Consider the following 11,862-nt stretch of genomic DNA (forward strand, 5'->3'; position numbering starts at 1 on the left):
ATTTATCCATTTCTTCTATATTTTCTAGTTTATTTGAGTAGAGATGTTTATAGTATTATCTGATGGTAGTTTGTATTTCTGTGGGATCGGTGGTGATATCCCATTTATCATTTTTTATTGTGTCTATTTGATTCTTCTCTCTGCTTTTTGTTTATATAAATCTGCCTTTCTGGACATTTTATTAAAAAGTTATCATATGAGAGTCCTTTGCACCTGGCCCCTTTCACTTAAGGTTTCTGAGATTCATTCATATAACACAATGTATGCATAATTTATTCTTGTTATTGCTTAATAATACACCATCATTTAGTTATGCCACGTTTTGTTCATCCACTTATCAGTTCATCCACTTACCTTCCAAAGTGCTGGAATTAAGATGTAAGTCACCACTCCCACTTTACTTAAAAGTTCTAGCAATTTAAGGATTATGGTAAGTATAAAAAATATAGGCACCTAATTTAAAAATATTTGACTTTACTGAAGTTGTTTGGACTATTTTTTCATGTCAAATGCTTTTAATCATAGTGAGAACAGATCTCCTTATAAACAATTGTATATTTTTTAGTTTAATTGAGTTAAGTAGATGAGTATTTCATGAATGAAATATTTGAAATGAATATTGATAATTTGGATAATGCCTTTTTTGGAACTGTAAGAAACAATACTATTTTGGATACTGTGGATACTGTGATGGTTAATACTGAGTACCAACTTGATTGGATTGAAAGATGCAAAGTACTGTTCCTGGGTGTGTCTTTGAGGTATTTCCAAAGAGATTAACATTTGAGTCGGTGGACTGAGAGAGGCAGACTCACCCTCAATTTGGATGGGCACCATCTAATCAGCTGCCAGCATGGCTAGAATAAAGCAAGCAGGAGAAGATGGAATAGCAGACTTGCTGAGTCTTCTGGCCTGCCTATTTCTCCCCTGTCAAATGCTTCCTGCCCTCAAACATCAGACCCCAAGTCCTTCGGTGTTTGGGCTCTTGTACTTACACCAACAGGGGCTCTCAGTCCTTTGGCCACAGACTGAAGGCTCCAATTTGGCTTCAGTACTTACGAGGTTTTGGGATTCAGACTGAGCCACTACAGGCTTCCTTGCTCCTCAACTTGCAAGCAGACTATCATGGGACTTTACCTTTTGGTCGTGTAAGTCAATCTTCCTTAATAAACTCCCTATCATATACATGCATATCTTATTAGTTCTGTCCCTCTAGAGGACCCTAATACAAACAGTGACATACAAGAATGTTCTATGGACATATATTTTTATTTCTTTTGTGGAAATCCCAAAAATTGAATAAAGGGGCATTTACTAAGGAATATATGGTAAATTTATGTTTAATTTTTTTGGACAAATGTGAAACTCTTTTTAAGATGACTGAATAACTGAATATTCCCAAAAGCAATGAGTGAAGGTTGTAGTTTCTCTACATTATTCACACTTATTATATTTGTCTTTTCTATTAAGTATATGAGAAGAGATATTTTGTGTCTCATTCTCATAAGTATATAATGCTAGCTCATTATAGTTCAAATTAGCATTTTCTTAATGATTAATTATTTTGAGCATCTTCTCATGTACTTATTAAAACTGAGATATATTCTCCAGTGAAGTGTTCATATCCTTTGCCCATTTTTAAAATTAGATTCTTTGTCTCACAGGTTTCTGAAATACTGTTAATTTTTCATAATATATATTATATTCTTTTTTTTTCTTTTTTTTTTTTTTTTTTGGTTAACATTCCAAACATGTATAACCAGTGAACATGACTCAGTGATTTTCTTATTATTGGTTTTCACTTCAGTAACTTGAATCCACAGATATAAACAGTATATAACCAGAAAGTTACAAGTAAACACAAATTTTACATGCAAATTTCAGTTCACAAAGGTCACATGTGCAGGTACATAAATTAGAAGTGTGCATCTAGGATTATGGCCAAACCGTTTTTAAAATGCAGAAATGTAAAATTACATCTTGAAAATATGAAGAGATGGTTACACACTTCAAAAATCAAATGTTGCTTATACCAGAGATGTATGACAGGAATCAAATGACAAGCAATAAGATCTCAAAAATTAATACTGGTCAAAGAGAACGGGAATATTTTTATATTTCACTGAAAATACATTGGCTACTAGAATATGAAATCTAGCAGGAACTCAAGGGAAAGATTACAAAGTCTAACGGCAATTACTTAATATTTCTTATTACCCAAACAATAGCAAGACATTAACAGAAAACTGCACCTGCATTTGAATTGCCAATCTCACGTTAATGAAGTTCTCCAAAAATGAAATGCAACCAAAACACGTTCAAACTCCAAATGAAAGTCTGCAAGGCTCAGATTAAAACATGGAATGTTTCAGATGAAAGTAACAAAAATACTATTGGTTTTGTTCTTTATTGAATGGAATAAAATGTTGACATTTCTTTGAAACTTGGAACTACTGAATTTCATTTTTCCAAATGGTTCTTCATTTTTTTCTTAATGGTGCAAGTTGCCTTAAGTAGCTTAGGAAGTCAGTCTCTACAAAGTACTTCTGTCTGTTGTCATTCTGATAAAACAAAAAATATTCATTAACTTAACCATATGTGTATTTTTTTTTGCTATAACACTTAACACATGAACAGACATCTATTATTTCTCCACTAAAACAAAAGAGTACAATAGTTTTCTTCTATCAGTATTGTATTTTAAAAAGGTTAACATTAAAAACAAAGAACCATTATTTTCTTTGAAATCATCAAATTTCTTGCACATCTTAAGTTTCCTTCTTCTGTCTGCGTTTGTCTGCCAATTTATTCAGAAATTTCTTTAATTTCTTATAACGAGGAAGGATGCTGCAATGAGTATTCTTTGCAACTTCTTCATTTGTATAAAAGAGTGAACACAGCTTACAGTAAAACCCTGTTTTAGGTATCACATAGTCTATACCAACAGGAACATTGGGCTGATACGGTCCAATTCTATACTTATCTGGGATTGTATAGTCCTCCTTGTTCTCATCACTCTGACCATCTGCATTTTCACTTGTATCTTTGTAGGGATCATCAGCGTTCTCAGAAGATTCAGCACCTGGTTCTGTGTTTTCCTCATTTTTAATTCCATTTTCCAACGCTGCTTCATTTTCTTGATCAAGTGCCTCGATCTTGTCCACCTTAATTTCAACCAACCTATCATTTCTGTCACCAGATTTAAATGCCATGACCTATTTACGAAGTTTCTGAAGTTCCGAATCTTTCTCATCACCAACCTCATCCAGAGTGACAAATCCTTCCATACTCCCTGGGAAACGACACTTTTTAAGTTTTTTTCTTTGCTGCTGCTGAAGCACTTGCATCTTTTTTCACAGCATCTGAAGGTGCCTTTTCTCCATCAGAAGCCACATCACCTAAATTAGCAAGATCGGTCTCGTCTCCCACTGAAGTGCCATTTTCCAGCAGTGCAGCTGCTGATTCTTCATCTACAAGTAACTCATCTTCAGATTCAAGAAGCATATTAGGTTCTTGCTCTGTCTGGTTATCCTTTGTGTCTTTCTCACCGTCTTCACCGGACTTCTCTTCTTGTTCTTTACCTTCGGTTGAACTTTCAGTCTTCTGGGAACCATCTTGGATTTCTTGTCACTTGGAGATTCTTTGTCATCTGGAGAGTTCTTGGGCTGCAGCCGCTGCTGCCACCTCTCGCCAGCACCGTTGCTGCGGCGGATTGTAGGAGCCTCCGCGATCCGCTCTCTGGGAGAGTTGTCTGCTGGTGCTCCACTTGAAGAAGATTCTGTAGTCCTTATTGATCCTTTTTCTTGGCATTACAATTTTTTGAAGCAAAGTTAACCTAGCTTTCTAGTTTGAGCTTTCTTTTTGGCCGTCTTAAAAAAAAATGTTTTTTAATCTATAAAATAGACAAGAGCTAGTTCTACAACGTCCGAGTCATTCCAGCAGTCATCTCTCAGTAGGGACTCACAGGGTCATGGGCATGACCTGTCTGCGGCAGAAATAGGCCTTCCTGCTGCTGCTACCCAGTATTTTAAGTATACCAGCATCTCTTGAAAGGATAGACCAGGGTACTGCATGCCTTGCTAGTTTAATGAATCTTGGAATGGGTTCTTCATTGAATCAACAAGGAGCTCATAGTGCACTGTCTTCTGCTAGTACTTCTTCCCATCATTTGCAGTCTATATTTAACATTGGAAGTAGAGGTCCACTCCCTTTATCTTCTCAACACTGTGGAGATGCAGACCAGGCCAGTAACATTTTGGCCAGCTTTGGTCTGTTTGCTAGAGATTTAGATGAACTGAGTCATTATCCAGAGGACAAGATTACTCCTGAGAATTTGCCCCAAATCCTTCTACAGCTTGAAAGGAGGAGAACTGAAGAAGGCCCTACCTTGAGTTATGGTACAGATGGCAGGTCTGCTACACGGGAGCCACCATACACAGTACCTAAGGATGACTGGGAAGAAAAAAAGGCACTTTAGAAGAGTTTTGATGATCGTGTTCCTAGTCTTAACCCAGTGATTGATTATGACCATGGAAGTCATTCTCAGGAATCTGGTTATTATGACAGAATGAATTATGAAGATGACAGATTAAGAGATGGAGAAAGGTGTAGTGATGATTCTTTTTCTGGTGAGATCTCACATAATTATCATAAATTTGACAGTGAGTATGAGAGAATGGGATGTGGTCCTGGCCCCTTACAAGAGAGATCACTCTTTGAGAAAAAGAGGGGCGCTCCTCCACGTAGCAATATTGAAGACTTCCATAGACTCTTACCAAAGGGATATCCCCATCTGTGCTCTATATGTGAGTGGCCAGTTCATTCTAATAAGGAGTGGAGTCAGCATATCAATGGAGCAAGTCATAGTCATCGATGCCAGCTTCTTCTTGAAATCTACCCAGAATGGAATCCTAACAATGATACAGGACACACAATAGGTGATCCATTCATGTTGCAGTAGTCTACAAATCCAGTGCCAGGAATTCTAAGACCTTCCACTTTCCTCATTTCATCTTGGGGGACCAACAGTTGGACCAAGAGGAAATCTGGGTGCTGGGAATGGAAACCTGCAAGGACCTAGACACATGCAAAAAGGCAGAGTGGAAACTAGCAGAGTTGTTCACATCATGGATTTTCAATAAGGGAAAAACTTGAGATACCTAGTAGAACCATTTGGAGTCATTTCAAATCATATGATTCTAAATAAAATTAATGAGGCATTTATTGAAATGGCAACCACAGAGGATGCTCAGGTTACAGTGGATTATGATACAACCACATCAGCATTAGTATTAGGCAAGCCATTGACAGTTCATTTATCCCAGAAGTATAACAGAATAAAGAAACCTGAAGGAGAGCCAGATCAGAAGTTTGATCAAAAGCAATAGCTTGGACATGTAATACATCACAGCAATTTTCCCCATTCTGGCTATTCTGACAGTGTTGTCCTCAACCTTGCTGAGCCTTATTGGAAAATAAAGAATTACATATTGATGATGATGAAAATTCAGGCTTTTATTGAGACGGAGACAAGAGAAGATGCAATGGCAATCGTTGACCATTGTTTGAAAAAAGCCCTTTGGTTTCAGGGGAGATGTGTGAAGGCTGACCTGTCTGAGAAATATAAAAAACTGGTACTGAGGATTCCAAACAGAGGCATTGATTTACTGAAAAAAGATAATATGTATTATATTCTTTATGTTCTTTAGATTTCTATCTCTGTATCTTAAAGTATATGGATGCTTTCTTCTGCCATTTCAAATCACCTATTGTAAACCTCTAGAAAATCTTCTATTTTAGTCTTTTTACTTTTCAACTCCAGAATTTCTATTTGTTTCTCTTAGTGTTTAGTTTCTCTATGGGCATTCTGTCTATGATGAATCACTGTCATCATTTTTTTTTTTAATTCTTTGAAGATGGTTTTCATTTTTTTAAACATATTTATAATAGCTGCTTTAAAAGCTTTGTCTGCTAGTTTTAATATCAAACACTTTCTATTGGCAACATTTTAATGGTATCAGGGGAACCACCCCCGATAATTCAATGTAGGTTCTTTTCTATTTCCCTAAGTGTCGATCGGTCTGAGAAATAAAGGGAAAGAGTACAAAAGAGAGAAATTTTAAAGCTGGATGTCTAGGGGAGACATCACATGTCAGCAGGTTCTGTGATGCCCCCCAAGCTGCAAAACCAGCCAGTTTTTATTAGTGATTTTCAAAGAGCAGGGAGTGTATGAATAGAGTGTGGGTCACAGAGATCACATGCTTCACAAGGCAATAAAATATCACAAGATAAATGGGGGCAGAGAGAGATCACAGGACCGGGGTGAAATTAAAATTGCTAATGAAGTTTCAGGCATGCATTGTCATTGATAACATCTTATCAAGAGATAGGGTTTGAGAGCAGACAACCGCTCTAAAATTTACTACGCAGGAATTTCCTTGTCCTAATAGGCCTGGGAGCACCACAGGAGACCGGGGCTTATTTCATCCATTATCTGCAAGCATGTAAGACAGACATTCTCAGAGCGGCTATTTTAGAGACCTGCCCCTGGGAATGCATTCTCTTTCACAGGTCTGTTCCTTGCTGAGAAAAAGAATTCAGTGATATTTCTCCTATTCACTTTTGTAAGAAGAGAAATATGACTCTGTTCTGCCCAGTTCTCAGGCAGTCAGACCTAATAGTTATCTCCCTTGTTCCCCGAACATCACTGTTATCCTGTTCTTTTTTTAAGGTGCCCAGATTTCGTATTGTTTAAACACACATGCTTTATGAACAATTTGTGCAGTTAACGCAATCATCACAAGGTCCTGAGGAGACATACATCCTCAGCTTACGAAGATGACGGGATTAAGAGATTAAAGTAAAGACAGACATGGGAAATTACAAGAGTATTGATTAGGGAAGTGATAAATGTCCACGAAATCTTCACAATTTATGTTCAGAGATTGCAGTAAAGACAGGCATAAGAAATTATAAAAGTATTAATTTGGGGAACCAGTAAATGTCCATGAAATCTTCACAGTTTATGTTCCTCTGCCATGGCTTCAGCTGGTTCTTCTATTCGGGGTCCCTGACTGCCCGCAACATACTGGTGTGTGTGTCGTATGTTCTGTTGTCTCTTAACTTTTCACTGAAAAATTGTCATTTTTAATACTATATTTTTAATGAATTCTAAGTTCTCTTCCAAGGGTTGTTTTGTTGCTCTTTTTTGTTGTTGTTATTGGTTAGCACCTTGCCTGGATTAAATCTGAGCAATCTCATGACATTAGTTCACAGATATTTCTAATCAATTTTTGGAATTTAAATCTAAATTTTTAAGCCTGAGTCCCTAGGGATTGCTTCTGTGTTTATATAGCTTAGTGTTCATGTCATCATTAGGCAAAAGTTGTACTTATACATCTTGAGTCTAAAGGCTACCACCCTTACTAGTGGTCATATGTGTGTGTGTTGAAATAATGGATTCAAGGTGTTTCACAAGTATGTTTCACTCTCACTTTGGCTGACCATCTTGTATCTTTTCTGAAGTTGGGCACATTCCCACAGTTAGCCAGGAATGTATGGATAGATGAGGCCCACTTTAGTTTCTCCTACAAACGCCAACCATAGGAATGTATGGTGTGTTTATTATAACCCCTTAGGGTTATTCATTTCCTGGATCTTTCTTTTAAATTGTTGGCTAATCTGCCAAACTTTAAATCTGGTCCATTGTTTCTCATACATACTCACAACCTCTGGCTAATGGATCTGCTGGCCTTTGTCATTCACTCTCGCTAAACTCACTTATGTTACTGTAAATCTCACAATATATTCCTCTCTGAATCTGGAGATCCAGGGTCACTATGGGCTCTCTTTAGTGATGAGGTGTTTTGTTTTTCATGACTGGTCTTTGGTAGAATAACTGAGTAACTGAGGCTGAGTTAAGGGAATAAAGGAAGACTCAGATAAGAATGCCATAGTCTCATATTATTTTGGACCAAGGTTTAGTAGTTTTCATGTATAAATCTTTTTAAATTTGTTGTATGTCTTTGTATATCTTTACCAGTGCTCTGATATCTATCTATCTATCTATCTATCTATCTATCTATCTATCTATCTATCTATCTAAATATATATATTTAAATATATCTAGTTTGATCATTGCTTTTAGGGAAGATCTGATGATAACCTCGTTCCATCCTCACATAAAGCTCATTGAAATGTCTTTCTTTGCTCCTTTCAACAGATGTATGTTATTTCTGATGAGTGCAAGATTCTGACATTACAGTTTTGTTTTCTTCCCCTCAAGTATCTACAGATTGTCTTTCACAGTTTTTTACATTGAGTCATTAGTGATAGATTCAATGATTGTATGATTCTTTTTTTTTCTTTTAAAAATCTTCAAATTTCCCCTCTGAAACTTTGTAGCATATATTCATTGTCCCTGGAGTTTAGCAGCTACACTAAAGTTCAACTCACGGAATCTTTTTTATAATATTTGAAACTCAAGAGAATTTGCCTCTCCTCTAATGATCACATTCAGCAAATGTTCTATTTGGGTTTCTTTTGAAGAGATCCAATGATATCTGCCTGGATTCAGTTTCAAGAAAAGAAAGACAGGTTATATATTTTGTATGGCCATTTATTTTAGCCTGCTGCTAAGAGATACAAGGGCACCCACTCTCTGACAAAAATATCTTCGAAAACTTGCTGTTTCAGAATTGCAATTGTGATTCCCTCAATATGCTGAAATTTAATTTCTCCAAGGATAAAGTTGGAATAAAGAGTTTAAATTATATACCAAGGCCATATTTTTTGTTCATCCATAAAATTTAAAGAATCTGATCATTTTTAATATTTGATATAGTATTATCAAAAATCCAAATAATTTGAGACATTAGAGTTGAAAGACAGTGATAGTATATCATACTGCAAAATATACACCACATAGGAAATACATTTAAAATGTTAATTTTTGAGCTCAGAATTTTCTTTGAATCTCTCTCTTTTGTTTACCATAACATTTGCAAGTTATTCTATATAACTATTTGCAAGTTATTCTGACTTTTCTCAAAACCTTTTATTAGAAGCAACCTTATTCTGACCTAGGTGATTTGTTTGTTGTTTCTTATATCCCTCTCCCACCCCCAATTAGATTTGCTATCATATTGTTACCCACATATTTACAGAATCCTATACACACACGTATCTACTAAGAATCCAAGATTATATGCCAAACAAAGTGTTTTAAAATTACTGATCAAAACATTTAAGTATTTGCTTTCTATCCCTGAAAAAGAAATTATGGAGGGCTTGTTAGTGTCTCTACCTGCAGGAGGATTTTACTTCCCTATGCTCTTGAACCTAGGAGTGGCCAGATAACTTTTTTGGGTCACTTCAGAGCTGATGTTTTAAGAACTCATTAGTTTGCCGTGTTTCTTTTTCCACAACACCAACAATATTCTAGATATGAGCTGCTCTGCCTATTACAGATATGGAATTAAGGCAATGTGGTATAGAGCAAAAGCTGACCCTCAATGAACATTTAACTTAAGTGACACACATTAGTTCTTACAAGCTGATGAGAATTGGGAGCCGTTTATGATCAAAGCAAAATTTAGCTTATTCTGATCAACATACCTTTAAAAAATACAGTTTTCTCATACTTCTTTTGAAAGGTCAAATAAAAATTCACATAAAATGCTTTCATTTTTTATTATATTCTCTGCAAAACTAATGATAAGAGAAGGCAGCTATGATAAAGAAAACAATCTGCCTTTCTTATGTATATTGCCATTACTATTGAGATATTTCACCTCTGTGTTATTGAATTTTCTTCAGTTTTCATGAACTGCATTCCCAGACAAACTACAAATCACACACCAAGGATTTTATCTGAGTCTGCTTATTTAGTAGACTTACCATTAATCAGCTTTAATGAGACCTAGTAAGGCCCATAACCCTGCTGATGTTCACAGATATAAGTAAATCTAAAGTCAGACACTGGGCTACCCAATTACAAACTATGAAACCCAGATATTAGAGGCACAGTGAGAATTGGTTGAGCAAATGAAAGAAAATGAAATAAATATTAACAACTTGGGAGCTGCCAAGTAAATTATTTGGCCAAGCATTGCTCTAGGCCAGAACCTAAGAAAAATTTCTGTAAAGGGCCAAACAGAAAATATTTTAAGTTTTGCAAGCAATATGGTAACTGTTGTTGTAGTGTGAAATCAGCTGTAGACATACAATCGATATGACTGAGACTGTGTTAAAATAAAATTTTATTTATAAAACTAATATTTCTTAAATTGAATATTAACATTTTATTATATGAGGTACATCCCAATCTATACCATTTTTAAAACCTGTATATTTGTTGATATGAAGAAGCTTACATTTTGACTTAAGTTTAATTTAGCTAAAATACTTTATTTTATGATTATTCACAAAAATACTAATAATTGTTTTAATTATTCAGAATTAAATTAGCAAATTTCTGATAGGCAATTTGAATTGAACAGTGAAAATTAAAGTCAACCTCAAATATATCTGTCACTACTAAAGGTAAACTATTAATCTGAGAAGTTGTTTTTATTTTAACAATGTCAATATGCATAGACATGGAAATCTGAACAATACCCTAAAATGTTTCTGATTATAGAATAAGTTATTAGCCATGAGAGGTAATGATATGTGTCGAATGTAATAGCATACTTTCGTTACAATTATAATCTAAGTAAAGTTGTATTATAATAAAAAGTATAGCAATATAAAATAAATATAATGTTAATCAATCATTGATTGTATTTAAATAGTTAATCTCTTCTGTTACATATTTTATGCTTTTATTAACTACAAACTACTTTAAATTGCATGTCATTAATATGTATTGAAGGTCTACTTAATACTTTTCATTTTTTTTATACACCACAAATGTATATTTTAGGCCCTTATTGCTTTATCTTTTGATGTTTTATTTTCAATTTTTAAAAGCCAATAATAATTTATGAATAATAATTATAGTAATAAATTATGTGCCTGTAATTCCAGCACTTTGAAAGGCCAAGGCTGATGGATTGTTTGAGGTCAGGGATTCAAGACCAACCTAACCAACATGGTGAAAACACGTTTCTGCTAAAAATACAACAAAATTAGCCAGACATAGTGGCAGGTGCCTGTAATCCCAGCTACTCGGGAGGCTGAGGCAGAGGAATCCCTTGAACCCAGGAGGTGGAGGTTTTAGTGAGCCGAGACCATACCACTACATTCCAGCCTGGGTGACAGAGGGAGATCTCGATCTCAAAAAAAAAAAAAAAGAAAGAAAGAAAGAAAAAAAATATATGTGTAACTTGAAAGCAATATTAAATATTCCTTTATCTTTTTTGTCTAAATTTTATTTTAACTTCCAGGCTACATGTGCAGGATGTGCAGGCTTGTTATGTAGTAAACATGTGCCACGGTGGTTTTCTGCACAGATCAACTCATTCCCTATGTATTAAGCCCAGCATCCATTAGCTATTCCTCCTGATGGTCTCCCTCCCTCTTCCAGCCTCCTCTAACAGGCCCCTGTGTACGTTGCTCCCCACCATGTATTCATATGTTTTAATCATTCAGCTCATACTTAAAAGTGAGAACATGCAGTGCTTGGTTTTCTGTTCCTGCATTAGTTTGCTGAGGATAATGACTTCCAGCTCTATTCATGTCCCTGTAAAAGATATGAACTCAGTCTTTTTTATGGCTGTATAATATTCCATGGTGTATATGTACCACATTTTCTTTTTTCACTCTTTGGGGTTGTTACAGAAACACCAGAGATCAATTTCTGTGTTTATCCAACAACAACTGTTTATGGGACTCTTGGGCTGGTTTCAATCCTCCCTTTCT

General features: G+C 35.4%; 2 pseudogenes across 1 annotated transcript; one reads left to right on the forward strand and one right to left on the reverse strand.

The window, feature by feature from the left end:
- Positions 1–1,982: 1,982 nt before the first annotated feature.
- LOC112629451 lies at positions 1,983–3,698 on the reverse strand (annotated as a pseudogene). Its single transcript, XR_003120603.1, has 2 exons — positions 3,307–3,698; positions 1,983–3,164 (listed from the first exon to the last, which is right to left on the reverse strand). The product of XR_003120603.1 is annotated as a matrin-3-like (transcript).
- Positions 3,699–3,906: 208 nt separating this feature from the next.
- Positions 3,907–5,708, forward strand: LOC112629541 (annotated as a pseudogene).
- Positions 5,709–11,862: the final 6,154 nt, after the last annotated feature.

This window comes from Theropithecus gelada, chromosome 1 (assembly GCF_003255815.1).
Source record: "Theropithecus gelada isolate Dixy chromosome 1, Tgel_1.0, whole genome shotgun sequence".
NCBI lineage: Eukaryota > Metazoa > Chordata > Mammalia > Primates > Cercopithecidae > Theropithecus > Theropithecus gelada.